Source organism: Gracilinanus agilis, chromosome 1, assembly GCF_016433145.1.
Source record: "Gracilinanus agilis isolate LMUSP501 chromosome 1, AgileGrace, whole genome shotgun sequence".
Classification (NCBI taxonomy): Eukaryota; Metazoa; Chordata; class Mammalia; order Didelphimorphia; family Didelphidae; genus Gracilinanus; species Gracilinanus agilis.
In genome coordinates, this window is record NC_058130.1 from 786,351,532 (window position 1) to 786,368,408 (window position 16,877).

The window sequence follows — 16,877 nt, forward strand, 5'->3', positions numbered from 1 at the left end:
GCCACATCAGCTCTGTCTATCCAGATGGGGACTCTGCTGGACCTCTACAAGTTTCCACAGGTGAGTGATATTAAGCCTGACCTATACTGTGCCTTTATCGACCAAAACAATAAAAACTATAATAATACCTAAACAATAAGATGGTAAATTGATATAGTGCTTCTAGGTTTGAAAACTACTTTCCATATACATTTCTTTTTATCCTCACAACAAAAAAACTACCTTTATAAGGCAGATTTTAAGTAAATCCTATATTTTTTGAGTCAGATATTGAAACTGAGAAAAATCGAGTTGTTTTTCAACATCTAGATCAGTGATTCCCAAAATGTTTTGACCTACCACCCCCTTTCCAGAAAAAAATTTACTTAGCCCCCTGGAAATTAATTTTTTTAAAAAATTTTTAATAGCAATTAATAGGAAAGATAAATCCACTTGTGTCCATCACCGCTTCCCTGGATCACTGCAGCACCCAATGGGGGCAGTGGCGTCCACTTTGGGAATCACTGGTCTAGATTATAAAACAAAGAACTAAATTAGAGTCAGCTTCCAAATGATGAAAGATTCTGAGTGGGGACCTGCATAGACTTGCTCACTATGGTTTTGAAATTGCTGAGGATCATAATGTTAAAATATTTGCTCAACATTACACAATGCACTAATGGAATAATAGGGACAAGAACACAAGTGCCCAGGTTTCTATTTGCATGATTAATCAATCTATTATGTCTCACTCTACATGCTTCACCTATAAATATAATTTAGTACATTAATGTTATGACTTAATTTATTGAGAAATGTTGAGTTTTTGTTTAAATTTTTTTCCTGATTGCATATCAATGTAATTTTTAATATTCATTTTCCAACATTTTGCAATCCTTGTTTTCTCTCTCCCTCCCACACCTTCTCTTTCCCCAAGAAGACTGTTAATATGATATAGGTTGTATATACCTTATCATTTAATGATATGTAGTGAAACAAGACACATGTTACTTCTGCTAGAGAGAATTTCATAGAGAAACCAAAGAATATTATACTTCAATCTGCATTTGGACTTCATTAGTTGTAAATATACCCATTTAAATTATCATGTTTTTTAATCTCTTATTTCTTCATAAATTCTTCTCTCATCTATAAATCTGGTAGATATGTTCCCTATTCTTATATCCTATATATATCCCTATATATCTCGATCACATATCCATTTGATTCTTATCTTGGTAAGTGATATAAATATTGGTCTATATCTAGTTTCTGGCCAAACTGCTTTTCTGTTTTCTCAACAATTTTAAACAAATAGTGAATACTTATTCTAAAACTCTTAGATCTTTACCTTTGTCAAACAAAAAGTTATTGTTTTATATCTATTCTGTTCCACTGATTTGCATTTCTATTTCTTAGCCAGTATTGAATAATTTTGTTAATTGCTGTTCTATAGTATAGTTAAAAATCTCATTTTGCTAGATCTTCTTCCTTGACATTTTTCATTATTTTCATTTGTTTTTGTTTTTACAAAAGAATTTTTTCTAGCCCCTTTTTTATTGATTTAATTGAGATGTCATTGAGGAGCATTTTTTCATATGTCTACAGAGAGTCTTAATTTCTTCATCTGAGAATTGCCTCTTAATAACCTTTGACAATTTATCAGTTGAAGAATAACTTTTATTCTTCTAAACCTGATTCTGTTCTGTATTTTGTTAAGAAATAAGATGCTTGTCAATAACTTTTAATATGATTTTCCCCATTTTTTTGTTTCACTTCTTATCTGTTTGCACTTGATTTGTTTGAAAACTTTTTTAATTTCAAAGTTAATCATTTTATAACTCATTCTGTTTTTTTTCTTATTTGGTCTTAATTTTTTCTTTTTTTTGAAATTAATTTTTCTTTAAATTTTTGGTTGAATTCACTTGTTAATTCATCTAGCCCTGAAGATTTTTTCATTAGGGAATTCATTAGTTACTTGTTAAAATTCTTTTTCTTAGATATGTTTAAGTATTCTATTTTCCATTTTACCTATAGTCATTCATTTCACTTCAATTGTCAGATTTATTGGCATATATCTGGAAAAGCAACTCCTAATAATTGCTTTAATTTCCTCTTCATTTGCTATGCATTTACCTTTTTAATCTTTGGTACTGGTAATTTGGTTTTCTTTTTCTTTAGATCAAGTTAAGGAATCATTTATTTATTTTATTGTTTTTTCTTATATAACTCCTATTTATTTTATTAATTCACTTCTTTCATTTTCAGTAATTTCAATTTATGTTTAATTGGAGATTTTTATATTATTCCATTATCTACTTTTTTAAGATCCATGTGCAATACATGGATCTGCTCTTTCTGTATTTTATTGATAAAAATTTTAATCGATAACATTTTCACCTAAGTAATGCTTTAGCTGCATCCTATAAATTTTTTGACATTGTCTCCCTTTCTCTGTAAATTGTTAATTTTTCCCTATTATTCATTCTTTGACCGACTCATTTTTTAGTATAAGACTGTAATTATTTAGTATAAGACTATTTGATTTCCAATTCATTATTACTTTTTCTTTCCGCAGTCCTTTGTTGAATGTAATTTAAAACATTATGATCTGAAAAGAATGTATTTAATATTTCTGCTTCTCTGCATTTGGTTGTGAAGCTTTTAAGCCCTCTTACAATTATCAATTTTTGTGAAGGTTTTGTGTGCTGCTAAGGAAAAAGGTATATTCCCTTTCGATTTTCTCTAAATGTCTTTTATATATAAAATTTCAAAAATTCAAAAATTTTATTCACTTCATTAATTGCATTCCTGTTGGTTGGATTGATTTAAGCCCTCTTACAATTATCAATTTTTGTGAAGGTTTTGTGTGCTGCTAAGGAAAAAGGTACATTCCCATTCGATAACTTCTTGCAATTTAATTTGTAATCTTCTGGAATATGTGGCAATGGTTGTATCCCCTCTTAATAATGAATTATAGGCAGGGGTATATGGTTGTTCCTGAATAGGTGGATGTCCAAATAATATCTCAAATGGTGAGATGTGTAAATCACCTCTGGGTCTGCTTCTGAGATAAAATAGGGTCAAAGGTAGAATTTGGGGCCATTTAAAATGAGTCTTCCTGCACCATTTGCCAATCTATATAAAGAATTTCAAAGGCGTTAGAAAAAGTTTCCTGTAATAAAGGGAATTTTTTCTAAGGTTTAAAAAATCCAGGGAATCTTTTATGTGTAGGATGTTGATATCTGATATTTAAGTTGGAGGATATTCATTTGAAGACTGCTAAGTGAAAGGACTTCTTTCTCTGAATCATATGATGATGAGTTGAAAGAATTTAGTTAGGTAAAGAGAGAATGCAAAGGAAGGAGACATCAGTGGTTTGTTCAAGAATTTGAATAATTTTCTTATGGAAAAGGGATTGAAATTATCCTATTTTTCCTGAGAGGAAAAACAGAAGTGAGCAGAAGGTTCAAAGAATTATATGTTTATATGTCTGTAATAAGGGGCTCAACAGGCTGATTATAGGGATGCTGGTTGTACCAGTAAGTCTCCTCAGCCAGGGAGCCTATACCTTCACTATTTGTTGGTCTAAGACAGCCAGGGATGTGAGGTCCTGAAGAGAGATGACCAGTCAGTTTCCCTGCTGTCTGTAAGCTACTTCAAGGTGAAGAGTGAGGAGCCCCTCCCTGCTGGTGAGAAACTGGAAGCCAACAGGAAGTGAACCTGGTTCACTTCCTGAATAAGATGGATGCCTGGTCTAACCCCCTCTGGAGACCAGTGATAACTATCCTCCTTCTCCTCAGCTCCTGGACCTGGTTGATGTTATAAATGAATCACTGAAACTCTCATAATCAGGCCAAGGGGTTTATTGAAACACAAGGGTAAACTGAGGGAGGAAGGTTAAGGTCTGGAAAATCTGTTGCTATGGGTGAATAGCCAGTGCTGGCAGAGGGCCTCAGAAGGTAAGATCAGGCTGAGGGAACCAGCCCCTCAGCCAGGGATAAATTCCACTGCCCTGATGTAGAGGGGTCTACCAACTTGACAAATGAGGGTAATGATTTGGTTTAGGGGTGTCCTGGCTAGGCTAATTTAACTAATTCCTACCCATGTTCCACAACCCACCAAATCCCACCTCCCAGTTCCCCAAGGGGAAGTCCAGGGGGTAGCTGGATGTCTGAGTGAGGTCAAGGAAATCAGAACCCCCAGGTTGGTTCTCCAGGGGAATTTGTAGTCCTAGCTCCAATAGTCTGATCTTGAGACCAGGGACTTGCTGGGTCAAAGTTCCATTCCCCTAACTGCCAGGATTGCCTGGGGTAATTTTGCAAATGCAAGAGATCTTGCATCAATCCTGCATTAAATGTCATGATAAACTTGTGTCCAATTATCGTTTTTTCAAAAAAGCAATGAACTGAGGGTATGAGATCCATTTTGAGGAGGGAGGGCAGGGCTTCCATCACTGCACATACTGCTGTTTATTACATTTAGTAGGTGTTTAATAAATGTTAACTGATTAATTTATTGAAGAAGAGGCTGCATGATAAATTTTAGTTATTTCAAAATGGGGATTATTTTAGGTATGGTTCAGACAAAGAAGTTCCCAACAGCCATGATTTCCATAGAAATCTTAGGGAAGATTTGAAAAATAAGCTGATTTGTCAATGCTATGAATTATTTTAGTTTTCCCATGCCATCTATATCTAGCATCTCCAAACGGAATATTCACCTGACTCTTTATGTTCCATCCTACTTTGTAAGTGGAGAACACAAATATATGAATGTGCTTGTGCTTCAGGGCTGTCTCTGGGCACAGGGAATTGCATTGACGATGTGAGTTCATCTCAGCAAATATCATATTTTCCTATTTATAAGGATTCCAGAGTGACCATAAAGTTGATTAATAAAATTATTCCCTTTAAAAGTTTTTGAGCATGATAATTTAAGTCTTGGTCTAGGAATCATGGTGTGTAAGCAGCCAGTCAACAAGTATTAATTAAGGCACTGTACTAAGTTCTGAGTATACAAAGAGAATCATTGCTCTAGAGCAGTTAAAAATCAAATGATGAAGGAAAGAAGAAAATAAATATGTGCCAATAAGCTGTATATAGGAAGAATAGGAGATAGTTAACAATATTAAGGCAGTATAATTAAGATGAACTGGAAAATTCTTCTTTTAAAAGGTGAGATTTTAGTTGGGACTTGAAGAAAGCCAAGTGAGCCAGGAAAAGGAGAAAAGGCATTAAGATTCAAGGAATGGAGGACAAACACCAAAAAATGTCTCCGGGACCCAAGAAATGTTGTATCTTGTTCATGGAAGTACATAGAAGCCAGTGTTAATGGATTAATGGACAGGTGGGGAGATGTGGTGTAAAGTAATTTTAAAAATTATTTACTTAGAATATTTTCCATGGTTACATGACTCATGATTTTTCTCATCCCTCTTCCTTCCTTCCTCCCAGAGCTGACAAGCAATTCCACTGGGTTATACATGTATCATTGTTCAACATCTATTTCCATATTATTAATATTTACAATAGAGTAATCATTTAAGGTAAAAATTCCCAATCATATCCCCATTGAATCACAAGATAAATCATATGTTTTTCTTCTGTGTTTCCACTCCCACAGTTCTTTCTCTGGATGTGGATAGCGTTTTTTCTCATAAATTCTTCTGGATTGTTCTGGATCATTGCATTGCTACTAGTAGAGAAGTCAGTTACATTCAGTCATGCTACAGTGTATCACTTTCTGTGTACAATGTTCTCCTGGTTCTGCTCCCTTTGCTCTGCATCAATTCTGGAGGTCTTTCCAGTTCACATGGAATTCCTCCAGTTCATCATTCCTTCCAGCACAATAACATTCCATCACCAACATATACCGCAATTTATTCATCCATTCCCCAATCAAGGGACACCCCATCATTTTCCAATTTTTTGCCAATTTTCTTTGTCAGAGAGTTTTGTTATAAAAATATTCTCTTAGTTTGTTGCTTTCCTTCTAGTTTTGGTTGCATTGGTTTTGTTTGTACAAAAACTTTATAATTTGATATAATCAAAATCATTCATTTTACATTTTGTGAAGTTCTCTATCTTTTGCTTGGTATTTAATTCCTCCTTTTCCCACAGATCTGAGAGGTATACTATTCTATGTTCACCTAATTTATTTATGATTTCACTCTTTATATTTGTCATTTACCCATTTTGAATTTATCTTGGTATAAGGTTTGAGATGTTGATGTAAACCTGATTTTTCCCATACTGTTTTCTAATTTTCTCAGCAGTTTTTGTCAGAGTGAGTTCTTGTCCCAGTAGCTGGGATCTTTGGGTTTATCAAATACTATTTTGCTGAGGTCATTTACCCTAATCTATTCCATTGAGCCTCCCTTCTATCTCTTAATTAGTATTATATTGTTTTGATGACCACTGTTTTACAGTGTAGTTTAAATCGGTACTGCTGGGCTATGATCCTTCACATTTTTTTCATGATTTCTCTTGATATTCTTAATCGTTTGTTCTTCCAGATGAACTTTGTTATAATTTTTTCTAATTCTATAAAAAAAAGTTTCTTGATAGTTTGATAGGTATGACACTGAAAAAGTAAATTAATTTGGGTAGAATGGTCATTTTTATTATGTTAGTTCATTCTACCCATGAGCAATTAATGTTTTTTCAATCATTTAGAACTAGTTTTAATTGTGTGAAAAGTGTTTCATAGTTGTGCTCATACAATTCCCGTGTTTCTCTTGGCAAATAGATTCCCAAATGTTTTAAATTGTCTAGAGTGATTTTAAATGGAGTTTCTCTTTCTAACTCTTGCTGCTGAGATTTGTTGGAAATATATAGAAATGCTGATGATTTATGTGGGTTTATTTTGTATACTGCAACTTTGCTGAAGTTGTTGATTATTTCCACTAGCCTTTTAGTTGATTTTCTAGTATTTTTTAAATATATCCTTATATCATCTGCAAAGTGCAATAGTTCAGTTTCCTCATTGCCTACTTTAATTCCTTCAATTTCTTTTTCTTCTCTAATTGCTACTGCTAGTGTTTCTAGTACAATGTTAAATAATAGAGGTGATAATGGGCATCCTTGTTTCACACCTGATCTTATTGGAAGGCTTCTTATTTATCCCCATTGCATATGATGCTTGTTGATGGTTTTAGATATATACTGTTTATTATTTTGATGAAAGACCCTTCTATTCACATACTTTCTAACATTTTCAATAGAAATAGGTGTTGTATTTTGTCAAAAGCTTTTTCTGAATCTATTGAGATAATCATGTGATTTCTATTGATTTAATTGTTTATATAGTCATTTATGTGGATGGTTTTCCTAATATTGAACCATCTTTGCATTCCTGGTAGAAATCCCACCAGGTTGTAGTAAATGATCCTTGTGATAACTTGTTGTAACCTTTTAGCTAGTATTTTATTTAATATTTTTGCATCTAGGTTCATTAAGGATATTGGTCTATAGCAGGAGTCGGCAACCTTTTTGGCGGTGAGAGCCACAAACCACACTTTTTAAAATGTAATTTCATGAGAGCCATACAGTGCTCACAGTGTGCACTCCTGTAACAGTGCATGCTCCTGTAACAGCACCTGAAAAAAATTGACTTTATAGCTCCTGCAGAAAGAGCCATATCTGACCCTCAAAAGAGCCAGATATGACTCGAGAGCCATACATTGCCAACCCCTGTTCTATAGGTTTCCTTATCTCTTTTTGGTCTTCCTTGCTTGGGAATTAGTACCATATTTATGCCATAAAAAGAATTTAGTAAGACTCCTTCTTTGCTTTTTTTTGTCATATAATTTATATGGTATTCTGATTAGTTATTCTTTAAATGTTTGATAGAATCCGTTTGTGAATCCATCTAGTCCTAGAGTTTTTTTCTTAGGAAATTCCTTGATGGTTTGTTCAATTTCTTCTTCTGAGATGAGATTATTTAAGTATTCTATTTCCTCTTTTGTTAATATAGGCAATTTATATTTTTGTAAATATTCATTCATTTCCCTTAGATTTCCATATTCATTGCTATATAGTTGGGCAAAATAGTTCTTAATAATTACCTTAATTTCCTTTTCATTAGACGTGAATTTTTTTCAAAGTACCAGCTCCTAATCTTTTTTTTAGTTCAATTTCTCCTTTGGTTTTTATGATTTACAATTTAGTTTTTATCTGGGGATTTTTAATTTGTTCTCTTCCTAGGTTTTTAATTTGCAAGCCCAATTCATTGATCTCCCCCCTATTATTTTGCTGATATAGGTATTTAGGGATATAAATTTTACCCTGAGTACTGTTTTGGATGCATCCCATAGATTTTGATACGTTGCTTTCTTGTTGTCATTCTCCTAAATGAAATCAATAATTGTTCCTATGATTCTTCTTTAACCCACTGGTTTTGAAGAATTAGATTATTAAGTTTCCAATTAACTTTAAATTTGCCTCTCCATGAGCCCTTATTATCATTTTTATTACAATATGATCTGAAAAAATTGTATTTATTAGTTCTGCTTTTCTATATTTGTTTGTAATGTTTTTAAACCTTAGTACATGTTATATGTACCATGTGCTACTTAAAAGAAGTTATGATCCTTTTTATCCCTATTCAGTTTTCTCCAGATATCTATTAGCTTTAATTTTTTCAATAATTAATTCACTTTGCTTCTTTCTTATTTATTTTTAAATTTGATTTATCTAGTTCTGATAGGGGAAAGTTGAGGTCCCCCAGTATGGTGTAAAGTATTAAAAGAATAGAACGGTTAAAAACAGTGTATTATTATATGACATTATTTTAATACCACATTAGAGATTTTATAATTTATCCAGGAGGTGATGGAGAGCCAATAAATGTTATAGTTCAGACCTGCACTTTAGAAAAGTTCCTTTGGTAGGTAAACGGACAATTGAACAGATGAAGAGAGTCTATGTGCAGACATATTCACCAATAGGCTACAAATATTTCAACAGTCCATGTGTGAGGAAATAAGTATCAGAGGACAGGAAGGAGAACTATTTGAGAAATAGTGCAACGCTGAAATGAACAGATATGGAAAGAGTTTAGATAAACAGAGTGGGAAATACTGAGGACTCATGAATTATAGAAATTATATATATAATATATGTACATATATTACATGTACATATGATATATTGTTTTAAAATGTAGTTTTAATCTGTATATATAATATTTAATTATATTATTACTTTGAGATGTAAGCCATGGTGTGTATTTGGGAGGGTCACTTTTATGTGTCCCAATAGAAAACCATATTCTATCAAAAAAATTTTATAATATAAGATCCCTTAAGACCACAAAACAGGCCCAATGTTTCTCATATAACTAATAGCCTGTACTTTGAGAGAAATCCTTCCCTCAGGCAAAATCCAGTGATGAGAATTCCTCTTCCTTTTCAGCTGAACTCCTTCCTGAAGAACACCCAGTTTAACAACAGTGCTGGTGACCAGGTGTTTGTGGATGAGACAAGAAGCTCTGAAGCTCAATATGCCATTATGAACTATATTTTCTTTTCTAATGAGACTGATGCTCTGGTGAAAGTGGGGCAATTTGTACCCAAAGCACCACTTGGTCAAGATTTCACAATATGTGAGGATGCCATAGTGTGGGGCTGGTGGAAATCAAAGGTCAGAGACATTTTAAATGTTAAATTTCTATTTCTAATCCTGGGAGCAATTCATGACCTACTAATAGTGACTATTATAAAAATCAGATTATACCTCTACATAATGAAGAAACCACATAGGCTATGTAAGTCTATTGCCTCTCATTTTACACATGAGGAAACTGATATTCAAGGAGGTTGACTAGTATTTCCAAGGTCACATGGGCAATGAACTTCTTAAGTAGTATTTGTGGTTGTTCTTATTGTTGTTCAGACATTCAGTCATGTCTAAACAAGTCTGCATGAACCCATGAACTTTTTCCATGAGTTTTCTTGGCATGAGTTGCTTACCATTAACTCCACTCATATGTCCCCATTTTACAGATGAGAAAATGAGTCAAATAAGGTTTAAGTGACTTGTTCAGTGTCATCTACCTAGTAAATGTCTGTGGTCAAATTTCAACTCAAGTCTTTTTAATGTCAGGCTCAGTACTTTATCCAGTAAACCATGTATCTCATGCTATATATGGAGACAGATTGATAGAACAATAGATAGATAGCTAGACGGACAGATAGTCAAGTAGGTAGATAGATGATAGATAGAAAGATGGACTTCTGGTTGTAGTTTTTGTGGCATCAAGGGTGATGCAGTGCATGGTGTTGTGCCTGTAATCAGGAAGACGCTTTTTCCTGATTTCAAATCAGACTTCTGACACTTCCTTGCCATGTGAGCCTGGGATAAGACACAACCACATTTGCTTTACTTTCCTCATCTGTAAAATCATGTGGGGAAGGAAATGCCAACTCTTAAATGGATTAATAATGAAATAGACAACTGGAAAATGATTAACATTTTTAACAAAACAGCAGTTCTGTGTTTAGTGAAGCAAAAATGAATAAACAAATAAATAAATACACATTAGCCAGGTCCAAAAAATATTATGTCTTATTGTGCATTTGGAGTCCTTTACCTCTCTACCATAAAGAGGGTAACATGTTTCCTTTTTTATCCTCTGAATTTGTGCTTGGTTTTTACACTGATCAGTTGTCAGTTTAAAACAATTTTTTAAATCATTTCATTGTTTTTCTAGAATAATTTAACTTTATTCTGCTCATTTCACTTGTAATCAACTCATATATTCTCCCTTATGTTCTCTGAAAAAAATACCCTTCACCATTTCTTATGATACAACACTATTTCCAATATGTACATACATCTTCTTATGGAAAAACCTATACATTTGTATGTATGTAGGTATACACATGTATATTATACATATATTATAAGTTGGTTATCTATTCTTCAACTTATACACCCCATTTCCCATTCCCATTCCTTGCCACTTCTAAAAGGGCTAGAATTATTTTTGTATGCCTTCCATTACAGTTTATTTTTTTAGGTCTTATCCTTCCTATAAACTATTTTCTCTCTAATTCATCATTCATGCTTCTATTAGATTCTTTCATTTTATGTCCAGTTCTGTTAGTCTCTCCTCACCCCTATTCTTTGGATAGGTTTATTCTTGTGCACCCTGATCATGTGAGAGAAATTTCCTTAATTTTCTATTCCTTTTCACACTTACTGCATTCTTCTTCCCATCTTTCCATGCTTCTTTGAACATCATGAAGATATAGGAGATCCACTCCAAGGTATTCATTAATTAGATTACCTTTATGAACTCTAATGATAAGGTTGAGAAGTGATGCAACAATTATCTGACTACATTAGATTGAAAATAATTTTTCCTTTTTCAGCCTTATATCATTGTTCATTTTTCGTTACATTTTTAATATTCTCTTGGTCACATTTGAATATCAAAACATCCATATTGCTCCAATATTTTCATGACTTTTTAGTCCTCTATTTCACAAAAAAACCTGTCTTTTTTGTTTGTTTCTTTTATTTTTTTATGTCTATTTTTAACCAAATACATGTAACTACAAATTTTCCACACAAGTTTTCCCAAGTTATATGATCAAATTTATCTCCTTCTCTCCCTTCCCTTATTCCTCCCCATTTGGTCAGGGATTTGATCTGGACTCTTCATGCATTATCATGCACAATATATTTCCATATTGTTAATTTTTGTGAGTAATCTTATAAAAACCAAATCTCAAAACATAAACCCAAGTAAACAATTGGAAAATCATTTGTTTTCATGTTCATTCTGACTCTCAACAGTTCTTTCTCTGGAGGTGGATAGCATTCCTTGTCATAAGTTCCTCAGCATTGCCTTGGATCATTGTATTGTCAAGAATAGTGAAGCCTGTCAGAGTTGATCTTTGCTGTAATGGTGCTGTCCCTGGGTACCATGTTTTCCTGGTTCTGCATATTTCATTCTACCTCTATTCATGTAGACTTTTCCAACTTTTTCATAAATTACCCTGTTCATCATTCCTTAAAGCATAAAAAGTATTTCATCACCATTGTATGCCACAATTTGTTCAGTCATTCTCCAATTGAGGAACATCCCTTTAATTTCCAATTCTTTGCCACCACAAAAAGAGAAGCTATAAATATTTTGTGCAAATAGGTCCTCCACCTCTCACCCCTTATCTCCCCTGTTTTTTTATTTCTTTGGGATAGAGAGTTAGTAGTGATATGACAAGATCAAAGGGTATTCATTATTTTATAGCCCTTTGGGCATAATTCCAAATTGCCCTCTAGAATGTTTGGATCAGTTCTCAGCTCCACCAGTAATGTATTAGTGTCCCAGTTTTGCCAAAACCCCTCCAACATTTATCACTTTCCTTTACTGTCATTTTGACCAATCTGATAGGTGTGAGTTCTTACCTTACAGTTGTTTTAATTTGCATTTCTTTAATCAAGAAGGATTTAGAACATTTTTTCATATGATTATTGATAGCTTTGATTTCTTCTTCTGAAAACTGCTTTTTCATGCCCTTTGGCCATTTGTCAATTAGGGAATGACCTATGTTATTATCAATTTGATTCCATTCTTATATATTTTTGAAATGTGACCTTTATAAGAGAAATTTGTTATAATTTCCACCCAATTTGATGTTTGCCTTCTAATCTTTATTGTGTTTGGTGTTTTTGTACAAAACCTTTTAAATTAAATATATTCAAAATTATGCATTTTACATCTTGTCATGTTCTCTATCTCTTGTTTAGTCATAAATTCTTTTCTTATCAATAGATCTGACACATAAACTATTCTATGTTCCCATAATTTATTTATAATATCACTCTTTATGACTAAATCATATATCCATTTTGACATTATCTTGGCATAGGGAGTGAGATGTTAATTTATAACTAATTTTTGCCATATTTTCCTCCAATTTTCCCAGCAGTTATTTTCAAATAGTGAGTTCTTATCCCTAAAGTTGTGATTTTGGGGTTTATCAAACACTAAATTGCTGAAGTCCTTTACCTCTTCTATATTCCATTGATCCATCCTTTTCTTTCTTAGCTAGTACTAGATTTTTTAAATGATTTGTTCTTTGACCCACTTATTTTGAAGAATTAGATTATTTAGTTTCCAGTTAATTTTTATTTTGCCTTTCTATGGACCATTATTGATTATAATTTTATTTAGTTATGATCTGAAAAAGCTGCCTTCATTATTTCTGCTTTTCTACATTTAGTTGTGAAGTTTTTATGCCCTTGTACATGATTAATTTTTGCATATTTACCGTTTGCTGCAGAAAAAAGGCATATTTCTTTTTATTCCTATTCAATTTTCTTCAGATACCTATTAAATCTAACTTTCCCAAAATTTCATTCACTTCCTTTACTTCTTTCTTGTTTATTTTTTGGTTAGATTTACCTAGTTCTGATAGGGGAAGGTTGAGGTACCCCACCATCATAGTTTTCCTGTGTATTTTCTCCGTAAGCTCCTTTAGTATCTTCTTTAATGATCTGGAGACTATACCTTTTGGTGCATGCATGCATGCTATCACTTCATTGTATATGCTACCTTATATGAAGATGTAATTACCTTCCTTATGTCTTTTAATCAGGTCTATTTTTACTTTAGCTTTGTCTGAGATCATGATTGCTATGTCTGATCTTTTTATCTCAGCTGAAGCCCAATAGATTCTGCTACATCCACATACCTTTATTCTGTTTTGTCAACCTGCTCAAATGTGCTTCTTGTAAATAATCTTAGGAATGTGGTTTTTAATCTACTCTGCTATCCACTTTCATTTTATGGTGTGTTCATCCCATTTATAGTCACTGTTAAAATCACTATCTATATTCCCCTTCTTCTTGTTTACCCTTTTAATCCTGCCCATTCTCCTTTCAATGTGTCTCTCCACAAATATTTTGATTTTAATTATACCCCACAAATTCCTCTTCCATTATGTTAGTCCCCTCTTCTACATCCCATTTCTTATGTCTCTTCTACTTGTCTTTAAGGTAAAATAGTATTTAATGAATCTTGCTGTTCTTCCATCTCTGAGCCAACTCCACTAAGAGTAAGGTTTAAGTATTACCTATCACCATCCTCATCCTCTCCTTCATTGTAATTGTTCCTCCCTTTCTCCCCAACCACATGGCCCATTTATGTGATATAATTTACTCCATTTTATATATCTCTTACCATTTTTCTCAGTGTGATCCTCTTTTTCACTCCTTGATTTTTTTCATATCATCCTAAATAGCTTACTACCAAACCCTCTCTCTATGTATATTTCATCTAATTACTATAATAATTGATAACAATTTTTAAGAGTTACAAATATAATCTTTCCATGTGGGACAATAAACAATTTGACCTTACTGAGTCCTTTTAATTTTTTTTCTTTCTTCTTTACTTTTTATTCTTCTCTTCAATTTTTTAGTTGGACCTTAAATTTTCTGTTTGGATCTGATCTTTTCTTCGGGAATTCATGGAAATCTTTCATTTTACTAAATCATTATATTTCCCCATGAAAGAATACAGTCAATTTTGATTAGTAGGTGATTGTTGTTTATAAAACCAACTTCCCTGCTTCTTCTTGAATAACATATTTTAAGCTTTTTGATGCTTTTTTATAAAAGGTGCCAAATTAAGCATAATCCTGACTAAGGTACCATGATATATGAATTGTTTCTTACTGCCTCCTTGCAGTATTTTCTTTTTGGAATGGGGGCTCTTGAATTTGGTTTTAATAGTCCTAGAATTTGTCATTTTGGGGTTTATTGCAGGAGTTGATCTGTGGATTATTTCCATTCCCATTTTACCTTCTTGTTAAATAATATCAGTGCAGTGTCTTTTGGTAATTTTTTGTAATGTGATGAGTAGGCTTTTTTTTATCATGACTTTCAGATAGTCCAATAAGTTTTAGACCACCTCTTCTTGATCTATTTTCTAGTTGTTTTTATGAGATATTTCTTATTTTCTTCAATTTTTTATTCTTTTGATTTTTAAAATTTTTTTCATGATGTCTCATAAAGTCATTAGCTTCTTTATTTCAATTCTAATTTTTAAAGACTGATTTTCTTCCATGACCTTTTGATCATCTATTTCTATATAGTCCATTATGCTTTTCATGGAACTTTTTTTCTTCATTGTATTTTTAAACTTCTTTTCCCAATAGGTCAATTTTATTTTTTAAAAAACTCTTTCATTTATTGAAACATTGTGCCCTTTAAACAACTTGACCAATTTTACCTTTTAAGCTACTTTCTTTTTGTATTTCTTTCATTTTTCTTCCCCATTTTTTCCCACCTCTCATTTGATTTTTGAAATTCTTCTTGAACTCTTCCAATGCCTGAGACCATTTTCATATTTTTTTTTGAAGTTTCACATGTGGCTGTTTTGCTCTCACTGTTCCTGACTAAATAAGTGCCTTGCTCTTCATTGTCTACATAAAAAGTTTGGTTGTTTCTTTTGCTCTTTCCTCATTTTCCTAACTTTTTTTTGCCCATGGACTGAGAGTTCTGAAAATTGCTGCTTGCATCTCCTCTGCTGATGGCATGCAGGAGAGACAACTGTGAAGTATTTTGCTCTGAGACTAAGGACTTCACTGTAGTCTTGAAAGGGCCAAGTGCTATGGACTTCAGGGTCTTACTGTGGGCTTGTGCTGGAGTTTGGGACTTCAAGGAGTTGGTGAGGGATGAAAGGTACTCTGCTGTTGACTTAAGCATGGTCCCAGGATGTCAAAATTGGCTAATGCCCAGGCTCATAACCAGGCCAAGGAGGTGAGGGATACTCATTCCACACTCTTCTGTTTGTAGTTTTACTTCTGATTCTGACTTCTCATGTGAAAAACTCTTCTCTCTGCTTACCTCACAAGTTGTATTCCACAGAAGAACATTCTCACTCCTTATCTTTGTTGGATCTCTGAATTCAGTCGCTTTTAAGTTTCCTTTGGGAGGATTTATGGAGTGGTTCTAGCTTTCACTGCTACTAAGCCATCATCTTGGCTCTGCTCCTCAATAGCCTGTCTTTATTGTTTCTTTTATAATTATAATTGGTTTTGTTATGTAAGTTATTGTGTTTTAAGTATATATATATATATGCATATGTATATATATACATATATATATATATATATGCTTTGTCTTCTAGAATATACTGTTCAAGGTCCTTGATCAATTTGATTAGTGGTTGATAAATTGGGTGTGATTTTTATTTTTTTTTTTGCTTAGGATTTGAATTCTTTCTTTTGGAATGCTTGCAGTATATTTGGTTTGGAGTGAAGGTCTGCATTTTAACTTGGATTTTCCTGAGGCTTTAATTTTGAGATTCATTTCAGGAGGTAACCAGCTGATTATTTTTGCATATTGTTATCTCCCTCTAAGAGATATGGGGAGATTTATTTTAATATTTCTTGAAATTCGGTGTCTGAGCATCTTTTTCATCATGTCATTTAGGTATACCACTGATTCTTAATTTTTTCCCCCTTAATATGTTTTCCAAGTAACAAATTTTGACTTTTAAATAACTTATATTTTATCTTCTTTTTCACTCTTTTGACTAATTTAGTGTTCCTTGTTGTCTCAACAAGTCAATGTTTCTTTTTTGTCTCTTCTAATTTTAATTTTGTCTAATTCTAATTTTCAGAGTTTGTTGTTATGTTAAGGTTGTGTAACCAATGTTCTAGCATATTTATTCCTTTTCCAATATGGTATTTGAAGTCTCTTGTTTCTTTTCCAATTATTCCTCTTGTACTCTGATTTAATTCATAAAAAATAAAAACAAAAAAGTTTAACCCTTAAAAGAATCTCTCACTTTAGATCTTTTAAGAATTCTGTTTGAGATTGTGACCCGTTGTTTTAAGCCTTTTCTTATAGATGAGTGATGGGCACACTATGGCCTGC

General features: G+C 32.8%; 1 pseudogene; it reads left to right on the forward strand.

The window, feature by feature from the left end:
* LOC123245893 overlaps positions 1-16,877 on the forward strand; it is a 503,106-nt pseudogene that overhangs the window by 60,375 nt on the left and 425,854 nt on the right.